The sequence below is a fragment of the Pholis gunnellus genome (assembly GCF_910591455.1).
Source record: "Pholis gunnellus genome assembly, chromosome: 10".
NCBI classification, from domain to species: domain Eukaryota; kingdom Metazoa; phylum Chordata; class Actinopteri; order Perciformes; family Pholidae; genus Pholis; species Pholis gunnellus.
The window spans coordinates 15,657,978-15,673,664 of NC_136537.1; positions in this window are offsets into that span (position 1 = coordinate 15,657,978).

Genomic DNA, 15,687 nt, shown 5'->3' on the forward strand with positions numbered 1-15,687 from the left:
TACAACATTGCAGAAGTTTATTTTGACAAGTTAAGCCAACATCTTACTACACGCTCCAGGTTAGAGGACTTCACTCGTGCTTGAACCACTCGTGCACCTGATGTCTGTGAAGAGAAGTGTAGGGATACACCCAACCAAAACACAACAGAACACTAAAGCAACACCTTTGCGCTGCTGCATTTCAGACCAAATTAAAGCTGCACAATGCGCAGCGTTCCTCAGCTACTTACATTTGGGAAAATGTCGCACAGTTGCGCGACTGCAACGTAATTTTGTATGATCAACCTGCCACTTGCACAGTTGCACAAGGGCGAGCAGCTGAGGGCTAATTGTTCCAAACTACACACATAAAGACAACCTGACTCCATTTGTTCAAACTGCGTGTTGGTTGATTTCAAAGGGCAGGGTGATTCCTGTGTTGTCCTAGGTAGACTGCATTCTTCCTTTGGAAACTTCTGTAAGATCAAAGAGGCAGTAAAGAGACCCCCCCCGCTCCCCCCCACAGTATCGTAGAACTGACCATTGTTAGCCTTACCCAAATGCTTTACTGCAGATAACGTCAGAGTCAATGAGGGTACATCAAATCTTCCTGTTATCACAAGACTCTTGTTAAGAAAGCACAACGGTGCTATTTCTACAGTCAAGTATAGCAAGTTGCTTTCATTTCAAGAACAATGAGGGCAGTTGAGCCCAGTCAAGACCCCCTCGGGTTGAGAATTTTCTGCTTTCCAACATCAATATCTGATGGATTCAACTTATCTGCCTTCCATTTCCACTTTGAAAAGGATGTCATTCAAGCCCTGGTCACATCCGTGCTCTACCAAGCTCCAAGCTTTAGTCATACCTGAAAAAGCACAAGAAAAGCTCCCCCCACACAAGCCCCCAAGAAGAACAAATGCATACCAAAACTGTATTCAAATCACAACAAGCTATGCATTTATTACGCAATAAGAAAATCCTTTACAGATAGTTCACTCATTGTATTGTCAATACAAGGTATAGTAACTAATTGCAAAGGAATTGCAATGGAGGTATTTAGCCAGACAATGAATGTTAAGAGAAATGTGAACATGTTTAGTGACCTTACGTGATGCTCGATGCGCAAGGAAACTTGTACAAACAATGAGTTAGGAGAATTCCTGGTGGTCTCGGGTATTGGAAAGCGCACAGGACACAGCACACTGAAAAATGCAAAGGAAAAAGCCACTCCCCACAATACCCCTCCAATAATGCAGTACAGAACTACAAGAGAATTTACTTTCATTACAGTACTCCAATAATAAGGACACAACTATCACTACGAATACAATTAATAAAAAGATTTAAGATATTTCCCAGAAGAACATTTAAATACCGCAGGCCTGAACGTGGCGGATTCCTTCCGTAGGAACTGTAGACGTGGACTCGAATGTAGATTTTTCAAGGGCGGGCCATATTACTTAATCTGCAAGAGTCACAAATACACAAGCCCCTCCCAACCCAACAAAGCAACGTGAAGCCTGTACAGAATTACAATGACTTCGAGTAAAGAGACTTGTTACCGCATTCCCTGGGAAAACAGAGCTTCTTGCTACACCAGGGGACTAGTTTTGAAGTTGCTATCCTGCGAGGCAAAGAGTCCACTTGAATCTTGTTGGGTGCACCTGGATGTTTCCTATTCAAGCCTTTTTGCGTTGGGTAACGGAGCTGTGAAGTCTAGGGAAGAGACGGATTAACGCCCCACAACCCCACCCTCGCATTTCCCAAATGATGAGCATGAAACCCAGTTTATAACACGTTCCAAAAAGGGTAGAATCAATAAAGAATCTAATGGATTTATTGAACAATACCAAATACCTTCCTACATCTCTTTAAACCGCAATGGGTGCGAATGATCCCGATCCACAGCGCTATAATATTTAAGATGAGCTCAACGTGTAGCGAGCAGTTAGGATGGGGGGATTCTTTTGATGATCCGCTTTAGGGGGCCAGGCCTGTGGAAAGAAAAACTCGAAACACGTTTTAAATGCCCCCTCCCCCTAACCCTCCAAGATTCTCTCTTTTTTTTTTACAAACCAGGATCAACTATTTCAAAACATTTCTTCTTTTGATGGCAAAAATGACTATACTAAACAGTGTAGGCAACGAAGAGTTAATGTACAGGATAGTTACACCCACATGTACATTTCATGCATTAACTCACTGCTGAGGTTAAGAGGTAGATGTAGCTGATCTGTACCAATGGTGTGACGCTGAAGTACTGAAGGTTGCAGTATACGCGCATCAACCGGCCAGACAGGAGACAATCCACTCTCACACTCCAATGCCGAAAGCTTCTTTCAGGAGGACCTATCGAACAACAAAGGGACTGCCTCTCCCTCCGGCTTGGGGAACTAGTTGTGATCGCAGTGGAGTAGAGAAGTCCGAAAAGATGTTCCTCTCGCCAGCACACTACCAAGGCATTCATCACAGCAGACACCACCACACTCTAGTCAGCGCACAACAGGAGGGGTGACCACGGTACACAACACGTTACACGGCTTGCCTGAAAAGAGGAAGAGAGCTGTGCGAGAAATTGTGTTCCAAAACAATTGCTTGTGGAATAAGTGAAATAACTAATTGCCTGAGAATGTTAGAGATACCGCTACCCAATATACAAACCAACTCCTCGCTTTAAACTTGCGAAGCTAGAAGACCCTTGTGAGCCCCGTCCCACCCTTTCACTGGCTGGCTTGCTCGGGAACTGCTGCAACTGCTTCAGCGATGGCCACTCTGCTGCTGCTGCTACCCTGCACTGTGGCTCCCTCTGGTGTACACGCCCAGCTGCTGCAGCTGCTTCCTGCTCTCCTGGGCCACTCTGCTCTTCCCTCCATGCCCTCTGGTCCTGCCTGGAACCACCCTGGTTCTCCCACGCCCTCTGGTCCTGTCCTGCCTGGCTCCACACGCTGGTCCTCCCTGTGTCCCACGGCCTTGCTCCGCGCTGGTCCTGCGATCTTCATCTAACTAAGTCCATTTCATTTCCCCCCCTTGACAACTCAGTCCATTTTCACCCAGGAAAAAAAAAAAAAAAAAAAAAAAAAAAAGTCTTCTTTCTTCTCTAAGCAGTAAAAAAACAAACAAAAAAACATTGGAAAAAAAAATCTGCACCCGTGTTTCTTTGAGCTACAGCTAAAGCTCTTCATATTTGAGCTTTGATTCCTTTCAGGCTGATTAGTTTCTTTGGTCAAAATGAAAAATAATTTAAAACTAAGAAACTGGAAATGACTAAGCAACTCGAGAAATCAAGAAAAACAAAAAAAAGCTAGTCTAGACAACGGTATAGATTAAAGACGCCAAGGCCTCAGCCACCACATTTACGGTCCACAAAAATGACGTCTTGACTGATGCTTAAAAACAACCTAGTTTCCTTTAACCGCTTAACTTAGACTTAATTTTCATAATCAATACAGGTATGTTCTAACCAATATTTAGATAATGCAATAACTTGCACATTTATCAACATTACTCTCTTTATATCTTAACTGCTCTGTGGATATTTTTCTTTAAAGGAAAGTTTGCTATTTATAACCGTAACATTCCGATCTTCCCATTTTGAGATGCTACCTTATGACCAGGCTGGTCGACTCATGTCTTCTCTATACGAGGCAACATTTAACGGCAAACTTTCTTATTCAAGGCTTCTTCTTGTATCTTCGATTGTTAACTGAATGAAATATTTGCGGCCTCTGTGTAGCTTTGCGGCCATAGCTAACCTTGCAGCTGGTCAAATCCAGACCACGCCCTGTAGCGGCGTCACGAGTTATTCAAATCAACCAATGGCTAACGGTTACAAGCTGCTACGTCACGGCTCCCATCTTGAACCAACTGCCGTTACCAAAGTTTGAAGCACAAACTTGGAATGGCTCCATTATAAACATATTTAACATAAACTAGTATATAACGTCACTGAGAAAAGTCAGGTATCTGTTTTCTGGCATATAAAACGATTGTTTACGGAGAGTAACGTCATGACGTTGACATTAACATAAGCCTATACTTTGCTCACGTGGCCTGCCGTTAGCTAAAGTTAACTAGCATCGACAAAAAAAGAAATACGATGCTAACGTTACAGACCGAAGAAGATATTCTAGGCTGATTAAACATGTTCACTGAAACGTTTTCAACGGAAAGCTTGATAAAAAGAGTTTGCTAAAAAAGAAAGCCGTACAACTCAACGTTGATATTAAAGCTAAAGCGTTCACAATAACGCTCACTGACTCTGAGCACAACACACAAAATAAAAAAACAAGTATCAAGTAAGGTAGGTTAAACCAAGATACCCTCGTCCCTAAATACCGAGACTCCGGACAACAAAAGAAAGTAAACAAGATCGGTTTAACCTGCCCGCCTCACACCACGACGAATTCGTATCAAATGCAGTCTGAGTTGAAATGGAGTCGATAGCGGTATTTATACTATTTGGGTGATCCGGCTACGACAGAGAAGGTATTCATCCATGGAAAAAAGTAGTCCCATTTCCACACTGGAAAAACGCTTAACAAAGCTTATTGTGGCTTTAGGTTCGACTTCAGAACAGAAAGTTGATTACAATAAAGGAGAAGACTAGGCTACGCGGGGAAATCAATGATAAATCAGTTAAGTAATTTACAGTGAAAAGCACCATGATAGCCAACAGCCAAAAACAGCTGACGTCACAGGAACGACTGCGCGGATTAATCTTTACTTGTATGTAACACGGTCCGACAAACCGGATCAAACTAGTATACGGTTGCATTGCCGGATCTCTTTCCCCTTTACTGCAATACTAGTCTACTTGTAATTGACAAACAATAGAAAACAGTCAACTCATCTCTTACAAACTGGATGGCTTGTGTTCAATAAAGTGTGTTTCTTTTTGGTAGATTCATTAAATGCCTAAAAGCAGCTGATGCTGGCAGTATTCTTACATCAAATGCATCATGTAGACCCAATTTCACAAGCCTCAACTATGTTAGTTTAGGCTTTAATGTCCAACTTAACTGGAAAGTGAGTGGTGCAGTATCAGTGTTGGTGTTGGCTGTAGAGTGTACGTGATGAAACTAGAAATATCTAGAAACACCCAGTGCCAGAAAAGTGTGTGGCTCTGACAGGGTGGAAAATTACCAGACTGAAAGGCCAAAATGGGAGTTACTTTTTCTCACCAGCAGAGGGTGCATTGTCCCTCCCTTGTGCACTCCTCTGCATTGTTACAGTATCCTGGCCTGGACAAGTCTGGGCAACTTCCCATATGTAACTTTTCTCTTGATAGCTCATAGTCATTGACAGTGGTGTCAAGATACCAAAGTAATTATATCTTTATATCTTTACTTTCAGATAAACAATTCTATTTTTAATAAAGAGACCCAAGTTCTCAGATGATAAATTGTCTAAACACAAGCACTCCTTGTATATGCAACTCTTACTTTGCTTGCTAATAAAGTATTATATTCAGGCCACGCATCCAAACCCTGTGCCTCTGACCACAGTGAATTTGGGATCTTGTCCATCTTTATGTCAGTACTGATACTAATAGTCATCAACAGAACATTAACTGGAAACAATCTTATAGCTGATTACTAGTTTAAGTCATGAATTGGGCAAACATTCCCACTTAGGATTAGCTGCTTTTCTTCTCATAGTTAATTAAATATTTTGGGGTTTTAGACTGTTTCAACAAATCCATAGAACAAATAACTCCATATTCTAAAAATATTTGTCAAGAAAGACAAGATGTGCACCATTTCTTATTTGTGGATGAAAGCTCAGTGTGAATTCAAAGGGTGGACAGGATCACTCACTGTCATTGATCAGCAATGTGGGGAGTTGTCCTCTGAGTTTCAGTCCCTCCCAACCTCAATTAATTGATCTTTGTCATGTTGTTAGACAGGAAATAGTCACACAGATTAGAAAAGGAGGCATCTTCTGTGAAGTGATAAACACGACACGCCAGGCTGTTAGTGCTATAGGCTCATCAAGACCTTTGTGTGATAATTGCTAATCAAAGTCATTATGAAGGCGTTGCTCCCAATTTGCATTGAGTGACTCTGTGATTGTGTTAGAAGCCGTGGAGCGTAATCAACAGTAATAATGACTGGGACGTTTTAGGAAGATGAAAGCTGTATCAGAGGTTGAGTTGTGGAATATTTAGATATTGCACACCAACACAAATCAGGAAAACTGAAACAGTTAATTAATGAAACAACCTGAAAATAAAGAATGTTAATGCTAAACCAGGAATTAGACTTTTCACAGATCAAAGTGCTTAATCGTGTTAAAAAAGTAATATACAATCTATAACATTCTTGCTTCTGGCTTTTCAGTATTGACAATAATTATTGAAAACAACCGCACACCCAAAAGGGATAGCTTCCACAGTAAACATCGTATGACATAACCTCTGATGGCTGACAAATTTAAACATCCCAGGGTATCTATTGTCACCCATACTGAATGGGATCACATAGGCCTCAGCCAGATGGTAGCAGGAGACCTCTCAGAATCAATGGGGCCGCTGTGGCGGGTTCAATAGCTTTGCTTAATGCTCAGCCCTGCTTTTTGTAAATTAATAACAGTAGTAGTGAATACAAACTGAACAAAAAGTCTCGTACGAGATTAAGGAATATAACCACGAGGTGCGAGGCAGCAGAAACATACGTGCAAACCTCACTTCTGCAAGTTATATTAGGGGGTTAAATGAAGCGCGTTATTGATCCTGTTCCGCAGGGCTCGGTTCGATTGTCTCTTGTATTTGGACAAAGGGCTTGCTCTTTCAGCTGGTTCAATGAGCGCCCAGCTGTTACATCAGGCGTGATGCAAAATCAAGCCACCAACCAGGAATTCATACATTCCTGCTCACGAGTCGTGATTTCATTATTCTGCAGCCAGTCGCTGAGGAAGTCAAACTTGCTCAGAAACAATCAGACTGCTGGATACTTTGCTGGAACACTTGGATCATTTATCTTTTGTTGAGGACTGAAACTTTTGTTGTGGTCAGAAACAGCAGCAGATTATCGTCCAGTCTGAAGTGGTGATCTCTGCAGCTGACATTGACAGACAAGTTACAGCCTTAGAGAAAAAGATAATAGGAAAAAGAAGCTTGAGGAAACAGCTGAGTACAGGTTTTCCCCATCAGTGCCCCTTGTCAACCCAACCAGGACGGCGTCAACAGTCTTCCACCAGTGAGGAGACAAGTGATGGAGAAGTTTTTTAAGCCTGTTCACAGCCCCTCTGACCCGGACGAGATCAAGCCGCGGAAGCACCACCACCATCATCAGCTTCCCCTTCAACAAGACCCTCAGTCACACAGGTAGGATGCTTCGTTCCAGTCTGACAGATTCACATCTACTTCTAATGGGAGAGGCATTTAGAAATAAAATCACATACATCCTGAAATAATTCTTCTTTGTAGAAACTACACATGAAGGCATCTGCATTTTAAAATCAAATATACAGATTCTGGTAAAAGTTTTAAAGTCATATGTGCACCATTGCTATATCATACAAAACAGTTATTATCAATAATAATATTCCCGTGTCCTTGTGTTGTAGGTACGCAATGTTTGATGAGACAGACAGAAACACAGATGAAAGCCACGGGCACCACCGTCACCACCAACATGCTCGCTTTCTCCACGACAGCCCTCATCACGACGCCCATCATCGTCATCAAACGCAGCAGTTTCACCACAGCGGAGAGGATCAGATACTGTACAACCACAGCACACCCGTTACTCTCTCTAGGGCCTCTTCCTCCTCCCTCTCTTCATCCTCGTCCTCCTCCTCGTTTTCCTCATGGTACACGGAGGAGAGTTCAAATGATCCATTCTCTCTCCGCCATGCGGAGCAGCCACTGCACTCCCTGTCCTGCTCCAACATCTCAGATGCGCGCCGGGGTTTCAGGGAGGACGACAGCAGGGCGCCCACTGTCTTTGCCACCATCAAACACGGCAAGAACGGCCCGGTTTGTAGCGAGATACATGAGAGTGAACAAAAGAGGGGAACGCGTGGCTTTGCTTCTCTTGACCGAGGTCACAGCAGAAGTGAAGAAGCCCTCCTGCAGGGTAATGAAAGTGATCTTGGAGGAGAACAATCCAGGGTACAACACATCAACCATGGACACCTGTATAAGGCAGCTAGTTTGAACCGAAGCCTGGCTGTCAGTGAGGAGGACTTTCTGTTAGGGGTCTCCAGGGGCCCCAAAAGAGCGGTGTCCTCCATACAGATACCCGGCAAAGGCATCCTCAAGAACAAGGAGCCCCACACTGACATTCGCAAGGCTAAGTCGATGGAGGTGCTTTCCCCAAGAGTCCCAAAAGGACAAGATCCCAGTGGACAGAAAGGGAAAGGGACCCCTCAGGTAGAGATAGAGCAGGCCAAGGCAAGTTTTGTGCAGGGAAAGTTGCAATTCTCAGCCTTTCTAGATGAGATTACAAAACAGGTCATAAGTCCGTCGGCTCTCACCATCTTGGGTGTGAACAATGATAAAAGTAGTGGGAAGACACCTGCCCCAGCTCAAACACCTGGCCCCGTCAAGCCTCAGCTCCCGCCCAAAAAGCACAGGAAGAGCTCAGGGGAGGGCCCGAGACAGGAGACAGCGGCTTGCAGCAGCCCTCGGAAACAATCAGACTGCTCCCTTCCTGACAAACTGATCTCATACGCAGCGAGGAACCACGGCGGTAGCCCCCCGCCTCATCACTACCCCTACTCACCCAGCCACAATACTCACCATGAGAGCAGCCGTAAAGACAGGAGGCCGTCGCCTACTGGGGGCTCCGTGTCAGGGGACATATATGGCAGAGGTTGCCCTCACCTTACAGATGGCACCAGCACCAGCCCTGAACCCAGCCAGCCCAAACAACGTCGCCACCGCAAACAGCAGCACACTGCCTCCCACAGTCAATATACACAGCACTTACCTCAGCACCAGCCTCAACAGGTGCACCCCGGCCCCGGGCACCGAGGGCCCACCGGCTCCCGTCCATCCTCAGCCCAGGGCGTGGGGCCAGGCATCGGATCCGAGTCTTCTTCCCCAAAATCTGATTCATCCAGGGTCAGAGACCCGGCCTCCACAGCTACCAGCCACAACTCTGAGCAGAGTGGTCGACACCAGTCACAGCATGTGAAACAACACAGGGTGAGTTTACTGTCACAGCTATTTTTAATAAGGTACACTAATATGAGACAGGAGTGCAGGGAGATTTCAGGCCTCAGATCGTGAATCTGAAAGTGAAATATCACACGTAACAAACCTTATTTCAGTTTAGAAAAGACAGGAAATATGAGTGAATACTTGTTTTATTGACAACAGTTAAATGTTTTAAACACATGCGTTCTGCATTCTGTAGAAAATAAGCTTGTTTAGTGACAATCGCCAGGACGGTTTGTAAAAACGGTGGATAACATCACGGTTGAAAACATTTATTCAATAAATACATAATCTATGTAAAGTAACCACGTGGTTTGTTTAAATGAAATACTTGATAAATGAAAAGTACTATCTATAGTGAATATAACTTTAGATTAAAAGAGTTTTCATATACCTATTATCAATTTAGACTCAGTGACTGTATCACGATATCCTGATATATGATTTCATAACAATATGATTCCATTGAAAGACGATAAATTATAATATTGAATTATCGCCCAGCCCTACATATTCATGTATAGTTAGAGTCTTTAATAAGCTTGTTTCTCCACGAATAGCCTTCAAATGGGGCGTTGGTGAGAAAGACATGAATCAAATCGTGTTATAATGTGCCGGTATGAGTCAGACTCTTGAAGAACAAAGACGAATCATGAGTGTAACTGTAGAAGGAGTCAGCGATGAAGCTCCTGAAGGCAACACACTGCACTGAATGGAGGACAGAACAGGATGAATGTAATGAATGCGGTGTTGCTCATCTCTTACAGAGGCAGTCAGCTGAGTCACAGGCTGTGAGTGTGTGTGTGACGTGTCAAACACTCCGCATTGCAAGCTGAGTCATTCTTCAGCAATGCAGCAAATGCTAGTCCTGTGCTTTTAAGGGAAAATCCATTTAAAGCTACCTGACACCATCATTTGAAGTGGTGTTAGTTTAGTTGGCAGAGAAAGTAACAATCACACATCACACATCCACTGAGACAAACCTTTCACACGAGCAGCCAGCACCAACTATGTAAAATGTGAGAGTGAGTTGGTTGGATAAGTATCACGTTGCTCTTATGTAAGAATCTGTTCAGGCTGGCACTCTCATGTGCTGATAAACACACACACACACACACACACACAACATTACATAACATTGACTTCTTTTTCCATTTGGTCAGTGTGTATGATTTGGTCTCACTGAGTTTGTCTTGTGTGAGTTAATTCATGCGTACATGTACATAACCACACACATAGAGGAGAGCGAAGTACTAATCGATTCTAATAGAGTCCATTTCCGGGAGCAGGTCTGCCATAACTCAATAATTTATTCAATCTATCATGTCCTCAGTAATGGACTGGTGATCCAGCCTGGGTGTGTCCAGCCTTTTCCACAAAGGCATGCTCCAGTAATGTACATAGAAAATAAATGGATGCATTTGATGACAGCACCAACCCCAGAATCAGCCCTGAACTGCTCGGCGTGTTTGTATCTCCCTGCAGATTTAGGGACTTGAATCAGTTTATTTGTACAACTTGTCCATTTTCCTGTAAATGGATTTTTTAGAAAGTTCCGGATCGCATTCTTGAACGTCGATGCATGTTGTATTTGGACAGTGATATGTTTGGTATTGTCTGGGCTCTACTCCAGTACACTGAGATTCAAATGAAACAATGACCATGTGGTCGTAGTTCTGACTTTCAGCAAGAGTGCATAGCGAGTGTTCACATTTATATTAAGTGAACAGAGAGGAACTTGTCACCCATGTTACTCTTCGAGGTACAAAAAAAGGGCCAAAAGTTTCTGTTTTGAAACAATGTGCTGGAGTACAGTGGCAAAACATGACGTTCCAAACACGGTTTGAAAAGTCAAGTACGCTAGTATTATATCCTAAATTACTTAACGTCGTCTGTATCTTATGAGCATCATCCACTGTTCTCTCATCCTTCCTCTATTCTTTTTCTAGGACCCACTGTGTGATGTCGACCATTTCCAGTAAGTGTGTAATATACTTTCTGTCTGCTCATTTCACATGTGAGTGCAGCTTTTCACACATTTCTCTCCGTCTCATTCTGTCCTCTCTCCGTCCGTCTATCTGTCTGACGGGTCAGTGGTTATTGATCACACTAATGAGCATCCACTCTCTCTCCACTCCTGCTTTGACAGTAGGAGTTGTGGTAGTTATGGAACTGATTTATATAACCATCTCTATGTCGTTAGAAATAATAATATGTGATGGAGAAACTTAAGAAAGATAGTTAAAAATAACATGAGCAACAAATGAAAGAGGACTTTTAACATTTAAACTACTAAATCTTAGTTTTTCTACCAATCATGCACAATGAATAGACTCATAAAATGGAGGCATGTGAGAGAAAGCCTCATCTTTAATATTTCTTTAGGTCGTTACTGCCAAATGAGTTGATTTCAGATCTACTGTCTATATTTGTAATATATCAAAACAGCAAATGTTTGAAAATATTGTTCCAAAAAGGCATCACCTCTAAATGCGCTGCAGGATTATTGACAAAACTCCCTCTCCCATCATTCCTCTGTGTTCAGGGAGCTGCAGGAGGAGAATGCAGATCTTCACCAGAACTTACTGCAGACTGTGGTTTGCATTGAGAGCCTGGAGGCGGAGTTGCAGAGGACCAGGGACGAGCTCGGCCATGTCAAGGAGAAATATAAAAGGTTTGGTATCATAAACAGAACAAAGTTCAACATGCATTCATGGATTTACGTTGCTTATACCCTGTGACTTGTGTGCACTAATAAACACGGAAGATTCTCCCACATGTCCTGTGATGCAGTACATGAAGGACAACTATGCCCCTACATACGAGTGGAATGGTGTGACGGGTGCACACATATTGACTTCAGAACAAAAACCCATCAAGTCAACCTATGGCTTCACATAAAGGTTTTATAGATTCATTGATTGATGGAACATACATTCTCCCCTGTGCAGTTCTGCGGGTGTTTTGGTTCTGCAGTGACCTCTTTAGAGACAGGCGGACGCAAACCATCTGTCATATCCCTTCACATTCACCCCGTCAAGCCTGTATTTATTTCCAAACAACCATTGCTGCCTACCAGGCACATACCACACATCTTGCAACAGACTGGAGCAACTGGAGTGAATGGTCACCTCACACTGGGCTCCAGTCGGGTGTCAGTTGTTACATATTTGTTCAGAGAGTTTGCGGTTGCCAATTGGCCTGAAAAGCAACTGTCTTTAACCCTAGATAAAAAATAAATAAATAATGCCATGGTGATAGAGTGGTGTGTGTAGCAGAAATAATCATGATAATAGGTATTTTTTCATGGTTGTCGTTCCTTCTTGTTTCTTCTTTGGTTCTCTGTGTCTTGTAGCCTTCTAGAGACCCACACTGGGACCAAGCAGGCCAATAATCTGCTGGGGGAACACCTGCATATAGCGGTGAGAATGATAAAAGAGGGACCTTATCTGCTACCTGATTCACTGCATTCACGAACCATGAGCTACTTTCATGTAAATCTCCCCCGATTCGATGTCTTGGTATGTGTGTGTGTGTGCAGTCAGAGAGCCTGACGAGTGAAAGGAAGTACCTGCAAAACCGCGTGTCACAGCTGAGCTCAGAGTTGGAGGACGCTCACAGGACCATCGCAGCCCTGGAGAACATCAATGTGAGCACAGTGCCGCCTACTGGACATCCACGCACACTTCAGATAGCAGACATTTTGACTAAATACATTATTGGGAGGAATCTGTCCTCTACAATCCTTGTTTAGGCAGGTCGTTTCAATATTTTAAGTGTAATATTTCAGATCACCCTGTGCCCAATTTTTCACAAAAAATTGTTTCAAACACGGCTATGTTTGCAACTACACGTGTGCTTAAGCATTTTTCATTGCTCCTCCTTATATGAGAGCCTCACCACATGTTAAATTAAGATGATAAAAATAGCATTCACCATTAAATCAAAATGTCCATACTAAGGTGTGTCAAAGCTTGAATGAATTATTAGATGAGCCTTACGAGCACGTGGCCCAAGGGGTCATGGGGCCCCAAAAATAGAGACTCTATTTCAAGTGCCAGTTTTTAGAGACTAATATTGACATTTCTCATTGGAAAGAGCTCAGTCAAAAGTAAGGCTGTCCTAATCACATTCTCTTTTGCTGATGATCCATTAACATTAAGTAACTGCTGAGGGTCACAAGATAAATCTTTTTTTATCTCTAATATTTTAATCTAATCTGTCATTTCTCTATTTGTGTGTTTAAAATACATGAGAAATGTAGTGGAGTCAAAGGTACAATATCTCCCTTTGAAATTAAGTGGAGTATATCAAGTATCGTTAAATGGAACTACTGAAGTAGAGTACCTCAAATGTGTACTCAAGTACAGCACTTGAGTAAAGTACGGCATTATATATGGTTAACCTGCAAAATGTTGGACTCTTGTTACATGGACTGAAGTCAGAGTTGATGATTGTGTGTCTCGCCCTCAGGTGCCGTGCTTGATAAAGGAGTTATTGGAGAAGCACTTCGATTCATCTGAGGCCATTCCGAAGTTTCTGACCACCTCTGCTCCAATCAGCCATTCTGCCACCTCCTCTAAAGCAGACGGCCAATCCCACGCGCCTAAAGCGGAAGAAGCTTCACATGAATGGGTGACGAGATCAGAGGCAGGCCCACAGAGGGTCACAGCCTTCATACCATTTAAGCAGGTGGTGCCAACAACAGGATCTGAAGACAGTCTCTCTGGTCAGCATGAATCCAGGCACAGCCCACCTTTCTCTGTATCTGACATCAGCACTGCTATCTATAAGAAAATGGTTGCCAGTTATGCCGCCAGACCAAAACCTGTCTATCCGCAAAGCCAACAGCAGCCTCCCCCGGGCACCAACCACGCTGACACCCGTCCAAACCTCCAGCAGGCCCACGTGGGCGGTGACAGCTGGGGTGGGAATCGCGGGGTAAAGGTATCGGTTTTGGAGCAGGATGTTGTGGAAACAACCTCCATGTCCGCCCAACAGGTCTTGAACGATTTCCTGCAGCAGCTGCAGCCCTATAAGGAGGCGAGTGGAGGGAAGGGGCAGCAGGGTGTGCAGGAGTGGGCGGGAGGAGCGGAACAAACAGGCAAAGTGTCAGATTGAAAATGTCACACAACAACATGGCAGAATGAATGTTTATTCTCATCTTATTGCATTGAAATGTGTTTTTATTCATATAAGCCAGATGTATTGTATATATATCACCAAAATACCAGACAATCAGTTTTTTGGGGGTTGTATATAATACAACAAGTATAAAACACTTTTAGGTGTACTGTTAAGGATTTTATAAACCAGAGTCCACAGAGGAAAAGGAAGGAAATTCTTTAATATTTAAACATAAGAATTGCCAAAATTGGAAGTACAATATTTCCACACACAAAAAAGATCTGTACTTTCACTCTAAGTGAAAAAAGTAACAAACCAATTAAATGCCAAAATATATGTATAAACAAATGTGAACAGCAATAAAGAAGATGAATACAGTTTATAGGGAGCTATTTCCAAGTATGTAATATAAATATATTTCCATTTAAGTGGTAACTTTAATTATATGTAATTTACTGTCTTCCCTTACCCTCCTGACCTGTAATTTCTCGCCAATTTAACAGAGAACACGTCAATCACATAACATTTCACCTGCATACAACGTCTTCAGTGTTACTGTCGAGTATCAAAATGGCCTCCGTGCTTTCACGGGAGCCGGTGTGAAGAGATACAATGACAGAAATAACTCATGCAGTGTTATCTATGATTGTAAACATTGAGATGATGTGAAGAATTGCCTTTTCAAATGATTTCTTTTAAGATAAATGCTAAATATTTGTCGATAGAATCAGCTCTTAATTTCAGAAGTGGGCTCAACAGCTATGACCTATTGGTACAATGAAAGACCAGGCTTTTCAAAGTCATTTGAATTAATGTGAGATAGCGGTGCTATCGATCGATATAACTTAAAAAATGACAGAGAATGATAATAACTCCAGCATAAGCATCTCCTGCTGAGAGAGACCCACTCTCTTGGAGAAAAGCATCTGCTTTATTCTGTTTTCAGCAGATTACATAAATAGTCTACCATTAATGTACCATTAATTACAATTATTTTATTTTGTATTTAACCAGGCTGTACATGCAGAGACTTGTGTAAATATTCATTCACTCTTTGTATGTGTACATAAAATACATGAAACGTAGTGGCCCTTCCGTTCTAAAATGATATTGGTCGATGTTTAAAGCTGCTGTAGTGAGAAGAGCAAAAATATAAAAAGTGTTGTAACGATGTAGATTGGACAGAGTGCAGCAGCAACATATTAATGTTATTCTAATCTGTACAGCCCCCACCTCTCATTAGTGTACACTCTACCCTCTGAATTATGCAAGTATGAATACTGCTAGTCTATTCAAAATGTAACTGTGTCATGACAGTTGTTCTACCAATAAAGATAATCATCTTAAATGAATGCAACATCTCAGATTACAGCTCATTATTCATCATTTCTGGTTCTCTCTCTTCTTGTTAATTACAC